Below are 12392 nucleotides of genomic sequence, written 5' to 3'. Positions count from 1 at the left end.
AATAGAGAAGTTTATGACCTAGTTTTTGACTGAAACACAGTATCACAGTGTTTAGAAAGAAGTGAAGATGCTGGTGGCAGTTCCTCTAGCACATTGCACTAGAAACTCAATGCATTGCTCTTTGCAAATGCTTCTTAATTGGAGTCAAGTAGAGTGAATTTGAAACATTGTTTGCCTTATTTTTTTGGTTTGGTTGGTGGGTTTTTTTTGGTTTGGTTTGGTTGGTTGTTTTGTTTGGTTTTTTTTTTTTTTCAGTAGGTGTAGACAGTTAAATGCCTGAGGTGGCATGCAGAATTTTCATTGATGTCTGAAATTTTTAGCAGAGGACTGTTTGGAAAAATGATGATTCATGATTCTAGGATTATCTCAACAGGAATTTAGCAATTATAGGATGCCTTTCTAGATCCTGTGTTTGGAACAGTGAAGGGAAAAATAAAGGTGCCTTTATTCTGCATACAATTATAAATCTGTTTTGGAGAGATAGAGATCATTTTGATTAGGCTACATTCCATTCATGGCCCTCCTGTCAGGAGCAGGGAAAGGACATGATGGGAATATGCTCAGAGAAGGTGGGAAAAAAAACACTGAAAATCCCACTTGGGAACAAAATCACTGCAAATCCCACTTGGGATTTGCACATCCAGTTTTCTTCAGCTGGGGAAACGTAGCCTTGCAGGAGGCATCAGAACAGGCCACAGTTCAATTATCTGCTCTGGTGAGAGGCTGGAGGAGGCACCACTTCTGTGCTGGAGGGAAGCGATGCAGAAGTAAACTAGATCTGCTGTTACAAGTTTTGGGTTGTTTCCTTTTTGTTGCTTTTCCTGTGACTCACTGATGTAACTGAAAGTGAGGGAGCTGTACTGACTTCCATCAGCTGAAGCTGTGGCTAATACCAACCATCCCTTTTTTCTGCTTTTCTAAGGAGGCTGGGAGTGATCTTGAAAGCACAGATCATTCATGTCAAGAAGAGTTTCTGAATGCTGTTGAAATACATTAAATAATACTTGGTTAGCATGGAAAAGAGCTATAGTTAAGATTCTTGCAGTGTTTCAATTATAATTCCTTTATTGTTTCAGTTGCTTATAACTTCCTGAACTGCTTATGTCTCAAACTGAAATTTTCCAGATTTGATCTTGGCCTGACAGTGACCTTTCTTCTCTTTTCTTCTTTGTTTCTCTTTTCTCTGTGGTATTGAAAGAATATGGCTTGGGCATTTCATCTGTAATAAGAAGAAAGCAGTAGCAAAATACATTGTAGCTATCACATTAAAACTCTGAACAGCTCAGGCAGTGCAGCTGTTAAAAAATGATGAAAATCATCAAAACTGCTTTTTGAATCTTATGAGAATCCGTGAGAGTGGGCACTTAGATATCAACTTTGGGTCTTGAACTTTCTCTTCATCATGCGCAGTCATTGCACTCTGTCACAATTATAACATGCAGTTATTTTGCCTAATCAGTGTTCAGCTGAATGAAGAAGTAGTCCTTGGTGAAAGAACAGATCTGTTTTTCACTGTTTGCCATGACCCTAGCGAGACAGGGCTTTGGAAATTCAGGCAAGTGCTGTGGAATGGGAGCCCTTTGGGGCATTCCTCCTATCCCACAGTTAAGGTTGAAAATGCTCAAGTTTTCAGAAACTCTTCTGGCAAAAAAATTGTTTAACACAAATCTTAAATAAACTTTTTGATCAGCTCTACTCAAGCTGTCGGCTGTAATAGTTTAAATCAGAACCCAAATTTCTCAGGGGATGGAATTTAAACCTGGGGTTTAAAATGGTGGAAAATAAATTGTCCAGTGTTTTCCTTTAAATTAATGCTAATATCATATCTATTTATTAACTTGTGTAAAGGCTGCTGGTTATGGCAGTGATGTTGCTAAACAGCAAATAATGGGGTTTGACTTCTTGACTCACAATATGTGTTTCAAAAAAAAAAAGTCACGTGCTTTCCTGTTGGCTTGGCCACAGGCTCACTTGGTCACAGGCTTGCTGCCTTAAAGACTGTGGTTTTTGCCAAGGACAATAATTGGGAGTATGTCTAAAAAGAAATATAAGAAACTTTTCATTTTTAGAATTGGCTACTCATGGTCTTCTGTGTTCCATGGGAAATACCAGTTCATGTGCATTCATGAATTATCTCTGTTTCTGTTGCTAAATGGTTGTGTATTCCCAGTGATGCAGACAAATGCCTCACTCTAAGAGCTGCAGGGCAGCAGCAGCCAGAGGGTGAGAACTGAGCTGCCAGTAGATCTGGCAGAGGTTCCCTGTGCTCTCCTGCCCTTTTAAGTGAATTCCCTAACTCTGAACCTCCTGATATGTGATATCACAACTCTCTGATCTTGTAGAGGACTGTAGAAACTTTGTTCACATCTTATTATAAACTTACATCTGTCACCTGCAAGCTCATCCCTTGCAGGAGCTCAGGAGTGCTGTTCAGCCACTGCTTCAGCAGCACGAGGTTAAAGTAAGGTACAAATAAAGTGTAAAGCTGCTAGGTAAAAGTAAGGTGCCCGTGGCATAAGCTCAACTTTTCATGTTGCCAGAGAATACTTAGTCCTTGTTGGAGAATAGTATTATATGTTTTTTTTTTTTTAAGATTTAAAGGTCTCAGGATGTAGGGTTTGGTCAAAAAGCACAAAAGTTCTATCACAACCACTTTCACCTTCAACAATGAATCAAAATGTATCTTCTGCACCGCAGTGTGAAACAACGGTCTTAAAGTTTCATTGATCTGTCGTAAAAAGCAGAGTCTAATACTAGAACTTTAAAGAAAACTGCACTGTGTCTCTAGTTTGTCTTCAGAATGGGAGGAATTGTTTTCTTTAAATCAGCCACCAGATTTTTGGTCCAACCTACTGTTCTTTTGATGACAATCTTGGATTCTAAATTCTTTCAGGCATCCTAACATGTAGCAAATTATTAAAGTGGAATTGCTTGGGAGAGGTACAGTAGTAAATTTCAGATTCAGCAATTAAAGTACAGCCTTGTCCTTAAAGCTGGCTTTGATGGTCCTAATGAGGAAGAATTATGCACCCTTTGCTATTGGCAGCAGGTAGTGAGAACCACTACAGATGTTGTGGCCACTCCCAGCTGGCCCCAGAGTCCTTGGTGAGTCCTTTGCTCCTCACCATAATCTGCCTGGATGTCATCAGTTGTGGCTTCTCATTTCTTGAGGCACAACCTTGGTTGTCTGTGGTGTGGCTGTGTGGCCAGTTTCCAGCCTACCCCCCAGGATGCACTCCCACACTCTTCTGTGTTGTCTTTGGGCTTATACTTGCAGTTACTTTCTTAAATGACACATTTTTAGAGAACAAGCATATTACCACTAAAATGAAACTCAGTAATTGGTAAATGCAAATTTTTGGCCCTTTTTTGTCTAAACTGCACTTGGATTCTTTCAGGTGTACAGCTAGGTGCTGGTTCCTTAGCCAGCTGTGGGATATTTAGAGGGGATTTCTAATAGGAGCATGGAACTAATTTTGTCATGTTGCCTTTCTGTTCAGTGGTTTCTGTATTGCTTTTTCCCTTGTAATCTACACTTTAATTATAGGTATGAGTATTCAGCCAGTTAGAATGAGCCCTGGTGTTTGAAACTTTAGTAACAAAAGTCTTTCTGTCTTGGGGTATTTAAAAACTGACCTTTAACCTGTTAAATCAAGTTAAATGGGGAGTGATAGCCTTAACTCACTTTTTTTTTCTTTCAGCTAATGTATTATTAAATACTTTATGGTGATGAGTACTTTTGAAAAATTCAGTTTAACTCTTGAAATGCCAATCTGAAAATCAGCTTTGCTTTGTCAGTTCCCCAGGTCCCATAAGCCTTCACTTATATTTGGGCTCTATAAGTTAATGAAAGACACACTAGACACATAACCCAGTATATGCAGTATAGGCAGAAAAAGCTCTCTGAGAAAGCTGAAACAACTCCCACGCAGTAAATTCATGACTTGTTCAGCACTGCTGCTGCTCTGTTGGAGGAGGGATCAGAATAGCTTTTTCTTTTTTTTTTTTTGTGTGCCTGGATAATTGTGTGAATGTGCCCCATGTGCCTGACCTCCTTCCCCCACGTTCCCAGGGCCTGCAAAAGTAACCATAATCCTTACGCCTCCTGCTTCCTCACCAGAAAAACACATCAGCTCTTCACTTGGAAAACATCCTGCTTTGCAGATGTGCTGTGTTCCAGGGAGGATGGCCCTCTCTTGGGCTCTGAGCTCCTCAGATCAGCCCTCTTGGAACTTATTAATTCTGGTTACGCTGCTGCCCTGCAAACAGCCAGGGCGGTCTCTTTTCTTGTTTCAGGGACCACTTCAGGAGGGCTGTGTTGCACATCATATATCATTGTTTTTGGTTTTGGGGTGCATGTGCTGACTATTAGGTTTAGTTTGCAGTTAACTGAAAATCCAGCTTGAAAGTTTAAACTTGTTTTAGAACATCTACAATTAGCACAGAGTAGGGACAAGTTAAGCTGAGGTGGAAATGCTCATATTTTACAAAGAATGAAAGATTGTGGTTATTTTCTGCTGGAGGAGACACAAAGGTTTGTACCCATCATCATATGGAGTGGGCTGAATGGGGAAGCTGAGTCTCTGCTCTGTGTCCCAGCACTGATCAGTGCTGCCTGAGAAAATGTTCCATGTCTCTGTAAAAGTATCAATGTGTCTGTGACACTAAGCTGGGAAAGGCAGCACAGGGTTGTCTGCTCAGGAAATCATCAGGCACAGAGTCACCAGTGAGGTGGCAGACCTAAGGAAACTGGCAGTCTAGAAATGAAGATGTAGGAATTTAGGCACAGTCAGAGCAGGAATATTGTCTGGTTGACAGTCTTGCATTGCTGCTGTCTGATGGAAGTGCTTGCTGCATGCTCGATTCAAGCCAGCACCAATCCTTTCTTCACTTGCCCAGGACAGAAATATTGGCGTGAGAGAATTCCGTGTGCGATGGAATTGCTCTGCTTAGACCACCCTTAGGCAGGCAGACTGGAATCTATGTTGGTGGCAGCTCAGAGCCTCTGCCATCTGTAGGTTCAGATATGCTGGAGATTAGGCCTGTTTCAAGCTGTCTCTTTTATGGCCATGCCCTTCGTCTGATCCCAAACATTAAGAGATTAGGTTTCTTGAAATATCAGCAATTGTCGGCCCCCCTAGCTAGAGCAAACCACTTAGCCCACAGATGTGGGAAAGCTTGAATAGGTTTTCAGCATGAAAGAAATGTTGAGCTTCCAAGATGTATAATTTATACAGAGGAATAGTTTTTCACCTGCAGAGTGTTGGTAAATGGTGTTTTTTGTACTTTGGTCAAGGGCGTGCACTGATAAGCTGGGAGAAAGAAATGCATTGCAGATATGGAATGAATGCAATAAAAATACGAATATGCATCGCAGATGGAAAGTGCTGACTACTCAGAGCTTTCCAAACACATACTAGTTTAAAACTTTGATCTTATTTTCTTTCAGGACTGTATTGAAGGTTTTGAGCCCTATGTTTCAAAACAGAGCCTTTATCATAAGGAAAAGTTGAGTATTTACTACCCTAAAATGTATTAAAAATCCACAAATGGCAGGCAAAGCAGAGAGGTTTTGATTCACATGCTGTACTTCCTGAGGGAGAGTCTGAAAATAAGCAAAAAATGAGGTTTTGATGCTTTGACAGTCTAGAATTTTGTGAAGCTTTGGAAAAGTTGTACAAAACATAGCATGCAAGCTGTTGCTTGTTCAAAGGGGACTACAGCCCAGCTCCACTGCTTTGTAATGGTAAACACTAAGTTTTAGAGCAGGTAAACACTGCCACCATAAAGGAAAAGGCCATGCTCCAGGTCCTGTATCTGAAACTAGTTCCAGGACTTGGGTGCCCAAGTCCTTCCAGCAGTGCAGGTCTGCTGGCACAGGGCTGGGTATTGCCTTGGTTTTCTGCTCCAGGCCAGGATCCAGACCTAGGTGGGCCTGAATCTCCACAGCAGAGGCATAGAGATATTAATGGTAAAGGTTAGTGTGGGTCAAACATGTGTGTGGCTTGTTCATCAGGAAAATGTCTGATAACTTCAGACTTGCTTTGAGTAGCTTTTCATATTTTGGTTCACTCTCTTTCCCTGTTTAGACATTCTTACTGAGAAATCCTTCTAACATGGTGTAAAATGTTGTCTTTTTGTAGTGGACACTGTTCATAAGGAGCACTTTAATTTTGAAACCTCCACTCTGAGAACAGTGATGCATTCTTCTGTTTGGTCATGGAATCACAGAATGATTTGGTTTTAGAAGGGACATGTAAAAATACCATTTAGTCCAGCTTGCCTGCCATGGGCAACATCATCTTTCACTGAAACAGATTGCAGAAAACCCCATACAATCTGAATATGGACACTTTCATAGGACAAAATCTAGATTGCATTAGGTCCTTTGAATATTCCTCACATTAAGGAAATAATTTACATTATCACACAGTTGTTTTGAATTTTACTGAAATGAAGAGAATATTTATTATGTAAATATTGGTAGAATGGACATGAGCATTTTACATCTATAGCTTGTCTTATTTTTACCAGTCAACATGCAAAGGCATATTTCCTCTTAGAGAAAAGAAAATTGGCCAAATTCTACTTTTTCAAATCCACAGAGGTTTAAAAACAGTTCTGTTCATGTCTCTGTGATGAGTTAAAATTTTTGCTTATACGACTGAGTGGAGAGTCTGACTCATAACTTTCTAAAAAGTATACATTTTATCCTTATTTAAAAATCTTAAACTTTCAAAAATTGCTACTCTAAATCAACTTCATTTTTTTTAATCTGCAAATCCTTCCACATAATTCACTTTAAGACAGCTGTGATTGCCTTCTCCTGCTTGCAGCTGTTCCCGTTTTCTTGAAGTGTAGACTCATCGAAGCATTTGGTGTTGACATCGTTGGTTTAATTCAGGGGAAACTTGCTCACTAATCTGTCAGTGTTAACCATAGACAACGTGTAAGTACACACATACCTATAGTATGTGCTACACGCATTTAGGAGTGACTTCATCATGTGGTCTGGGCTACAAAGCCAAGGAGCAGAACAACGCTGTTTTTGCAGGAAGATCTCACGAAATTATCTAAAACTCCAATTCCACTAACAGCTTGTAGCTGGCTGCCTGGGGAGGTAACTCAGCAGTTAAGCCAAGTAAAACAAGAAATGGATTGCAGCAGTTTATGGGATTTCTTGCTCTTGAAATCCCTCCTGTTTAACTTTGCAAGTGGACTGAAACCTTGAACTTGCACTGGAAGGGGTGATCCCCAAAATGTGTTGTCTGACACATTTTCTTGAACTTAAGGAATAGCTTTTATGAAGACCCTGAAATTCAACCCATACATTAGGAGGCTGGGATTCCCTGGGGATGCAGGTACAGGGCTTTGCTGCAGGAACTGGGTTCTTGGCTGGAACGCCTTTTGTGTGTTTGCACAGGAGGGATGGGGATGCAAGGAAGCTTAACTGCAAACAAATCAGTCTTCTTTGAGAAGAAAATGTTTGTTGAAGTTGGCTTTAACATAAGTGCCATAGCAGGAGAAGTGCAGTGGTGTTTCAGCCTAAGGTGGAGCACGATGCTGAGTGGCTGCTCTTACATCTGTAAGGTTGTTCTGGGTGTGCAGTGCTGCTGCAGCCAAGGTCAGCTGTGGGTCATGCTGGGGTGTGTCTGTGTACAGACTGCAGCAGTGAGCAGCAGAAGCATCTGTAAGATCTGCCATTATCACATACAATTTGAAATACCACTACGCTTAAAAAAAAGCATGCCTTTTCTCACAGTGTTGGCTATTCAAGTGTGTAATGGATATTTCTAACTGCAACAGAAAAGCATACACAGTAATTAAAACACAGAGCAGAAAAAATTAGTCAAATTTGGCACAAATGCCTGAGAAAGTGTCTGTTTTAGCTGTAGATATAAATGAAGAACCAGCCAAAATTACTTGAATTCAAAGGCTTGAATTACATCTGTTTTAATTTAGCATGCAAAATGCAGGATATTATTTTTTAATATAAATTTAATTCATAGTTAATCTGCAGATTGCAATATCCTTCCAGCAGAAATGATGTACTTGGACTGTGATAACTGAAAACTTCCTTTTTGAGATGTTTGGTTAGCCTTTCACAGGGCCTATTGTCCAGAACCACATGTTCTCTGTGTATGGGCAGCTGCTGCTGGGGGACCATTTAACAAAAAAAATCAACACTCTTTTGCTTTTAATGTAACTGCATTATTATACAATAAGTTGTTCATAGTGCAGATCTGTAAAATCAGGCATCAAAATATAATATCATGTCCATGGTATTTTTCTCAAGTGCACACTGTAGGCGTGTAGAGTAGTACTTAAACTTGTTGCTTATAAATGAGAAAAGTTGTGTGCTTGAGATAATCAAAGTTTTTTCACTAATTTTCCTGTTCCAAATGAGAAGGGGAGCTTGTGTGTGTTTGTGAATAGTTAGTTCACATATTCTGTACTGTTTAATGGCTGTGGGTGTCATGTGCCAGTAAAGAGTGAGTTCAAAATGCTTCTAATGAGAGAGTGCAGGTTCCAGGAAAGGGAGAGACTGGCAGGCATGCAAACCTGGCTGCTCACGGAAAGGATTTTAAGAGTGCCATTAAAAAAATTAGAGCTGCCATGTAAATTAGCAGGCTCAAACCATCTAGATCCAAAGGATTTGGGGAGATTATCTGAATGAATTTCAAACACAACTGGCCATTATATTGAATGAATTGTGAAACAAATAGTGAGTTGAGCAAGAGAAGCAGGAAGAAAAGGTCATCTTTGTCCTCCCTATCAAACAGGAAGAGAGAGGGCAACTAAACATCAGACTCGGTGAGTCTCAGTTTTAAGTCTACATGTAAACACATACACCATGCTTTTTTCTAATATCTAACCTAAACCTCCCCTGACACAACTTCAGGCCTTTCCCTTGGATCCTGTCACTGATCACCACAGAGAAGAGATCATTGTCTGTTCCTCATGAGGAAGTTGCAGAGTGCAATGAGGTCTCCCCTCAGTCTCCTCTCCTCCAGGCTGAACAGACCAAGTGCCCTCAGCTGCTCCTCACACAGCTTCCCCTCACTGTCCTCACCATCCTCATGGCCCTCCTTTGGACACTCTCTGGCAGTTTAATGTCTTTTTTATATTGTGGCACCAGAACTGCCCCCAGCACTCGAGGTGAGGCTGCCCCAGCCCAGAGCAGAGCAGGACAATCCCTTCCCCTGCCTGGCTGGCCATGCTGTGCCTGATGCCCCACAGGACACAGGGGGCCCTCCTGGCTGCCAGGGCACTGCTGGCTCAGATTTAACCTTCCCCCAGGGCCCCCTCTGTGGCATTGCTTTACAGCATCTGACAAGAATCCATCACTTTCTCTTGTTGAAGTTCCCCCAGAGGATGGTTGGGCACTGAAACAGGCTCCTCAGGGAAGTGGTCACAGCACCGAGCCTGACAGAGTTCAAGAAGTGTTTCAGCAACACTCTCAGGCAGCTGGTGTGACTCTTGGGGTGGTGCAGTGCAGGGCCAGGAGTTGGATTGGATAATCACTTGAAAGAGTGATAAAGACTGGAATGGTCTGCCCGGGGAGGTGGTGGAGTCACCATCCCTGGATGTGTTTGAAAGAAGACTGGATGTGGCACTTGGTGTCATGGTTTAGTTGAAGTGTTGGGGGATGGGTTGGACTTGATGATCTTTAAGGTCTCTTCCAACCTAGTCATTGTGGAAATTCTGTGAATTCTGTGAATCCTTATTGATCCCTTCCAACTCAGCATATTCTGTAATTCTGTGCCTATGTCAATGAGAGAAACATGAAAGAGAACCTGTAACAGAATCATGGGTCTTAAATAGTTTAGTTACATAAATGTAGAAACTGGGCCAGAAAAAACTGGAAATCCTTATTTGGTCAAAATTATCACATTGATAGGAGGAAGAGATTAAAGTTTATGAACTCTAACTTGATTTTGGGGGAGTAATATATAATATTTTCTTGTGAAATCTTACTTAAAATATCAATTTGATTGAATTGTTTGTCAAAGTTGTTACACTGGAATTGAAAACTAGCAAAAAAACCCCAAATCCTCTCAAACCCAGAAACAGATGGCAGTGACAATATACAAGGTTAGGAAATGATATCATAGCCAGTGCCCATCATATTTTAATATAGTTTAATGCAGAGATCTAGCATGCATATGAGTGGTGACAATCTCTGACCTCTCTTCTAATGAAGATTGTATTTTTTCCTGCACACAAGAATAGTCAGCTCTTCCCACACAATTTATCTTGCTGTAAGCAGGATTTGAGGCTGTATGGTTTTAGAAGGGTATTGAGTTTTGTCAGAGGAGTGGCTGCACCACTGGTTTCAGGAAGCTCTCTCTCAGGAAGGGTTGGTCCATTTTAGCTGTGGGCATAAAAGTTTTACATTTTATATGCCTTCTGAGAAACTTTTTCTTGGTCAGTGACCTGTACTGGAAATCTATATTTTAAGAACTCTTCTCCACAAATAACAGGCTTGAGAAAGCTGAGTTTCTTATTTAATTACTTCATACAATTGCCATGCTAGGTGTTTAAGTATGTAAGAAAATCTCCCAAAATACCAAGAGACTTCTGATAAAGTCATGAGTATGTGGCAGCGCTGTCCTTTGATGCATCTTTTATCCCATAATGTACTTGTTAGAGTAGGAGCAAAGAAAAAGATGAATTTTTATGACTTCCTCGTTCTCAGGATTTTAGCAGCTGTCGGTAGCATCATCATGATAGCAGGCATTGCTCTGCTGTGTCTTTAAAACCATCAGTCAAAATGTAGTCATGTTACCACTAGATACTGTCTTCCACAGCTGCCAAAACTTTTTTACTCATCTTCACCTGTTTGTAAACTTCTCTCTTGTGGTTCACAATGCCAAGAGGAGACTCTGCTCTGTGAAATAGAGAAGATTCATTTGGTTTGCTGGTGGTTCTGTCCCTTATTTTCTGGAGACTCTTGGTCAAAATAGAGACCACTGATTAACTTTCTATAGTTTGTTTAATTGTGAAATCAAGGAAATGCTTTCATTTTTGTTTTGTGTCTTGGGAACTTTGGGTTCACTTTGATAATGGAGATTTAGAAATCTGGAGGTCTGTACTACCTGGGGAGATGCTATTTGTTAAAGATAGACAGTGATAGTAGAAAACATTGAGAGCCAGAGAATTATTACAAACACATCTTTGGCTTAAAACTAGTTCCTAGGTCTAACAGCAAAACCCACCTGCCTTTTCTTACTCCAATGCCTTCATTCTTAATAGATTGTCTTAGTGCAGCCCCTGGAAACTGAAAGCCACTGTAATACTACAACAGCCTCAGGCAGGACCCCCAACAAGGAACAGATTAGAGAGGAGAATATACCTACAAAATAATTTTAAAGCAGGTTCTCTCCAAAAGCCTGCAAACAAAACCCATGTTATTTTTGAAACTAACTAGAAAAAAATTGTTGTCCAGAAAGGAGTCAAAAGAATCATCAAATACCATTAAAAAACTTCCCAATGAAACAAACTCATGCTCCTCCCAGATAAATATTCTGCAATCAGTGTCCCCAGAAAAAAATTCTGCAATCAGTGTCCCCAGAAAAAAGGAAGAGATCGGAGATTTTAAAGTAATAGGAGACACAGAAAGAAACAATTTGTTTAGCTAGATGTTTTGACTTCTGCCAAAAAACTTCCAAGTTCTGTTTGCAAATGCCTCAAGATTTTTGCTGTCTGGTATTCAGGGAACACCCCTGATTATATGGGAAGGGGGGGTGACTCCCATTTTTTTAGGCCAAAGGATCCTGAATTTTTAGTTGCCAAATATATCATGTCACTTGGTAATCTGCTAAACCTTTTTTCTCTAATAGCATACACTGTGAATCTCCTGCAACCTTGCCATTTAATTGCCTTAGAACCTAAAATGCATCACAGAATTAAACAAAAATATCATAAGCACTCCTCTTTCTTCTCCCTCCTTCCCCTGAAGTCTTGAAAGGGTGATCTGCCATTGCTGTGAAAGTATAATGAAAATTTTGGGATAATCTGTTGCAATATAAAAGTATTTACCACTAAATGCAACTCAAAGATCCTCAGGCTCAAAGGTTTCATGGCATTGTTTTGCTTTTACCTTGCTTTACCTATTGTTGCTGTACACATGGCACACCACCCCCAAGATTTCTGAGCAAAAGCAAGTAACTTCACAATGATTATCAGCTGTGTCTTATGGTTATACCTAGGTTGAACGTTCTGTGTGGTTACTTAAGAATCACAATCTCTTATCATAGTAGTGGTATTATGGGAGTGTGTGTTAGAATAGTTGCCAAGCACCCAAGAACTGCTGAGGCAATCTTGCCTGAATTTTTCATTTCTCAATTATCAGTATATTCTGTTAGTGAGAAAGAAGTTGCTGCTGCTAC

This window comes from Molothrus ater, chromosome 1, assembly GCF_012460135.2.
Source record: "Molothrus ater isolate BHLD 08-10-18 breed brown headed cowbird chromosome 1, BPBGC_Mater_1.1, whole genome shotgun sequence".
Taxonomy (NCBI): domain Eukaryota; kingdom Metazoa; phylum Chordata; class Aves; order Passeriformes; family Icteridae; genus Molothrus; species Molothrus ater.
The sequence above is the reverse complement of the archived record's forward strand: the minus strand, read 5'-3'. Positions refer to the sequence as shown.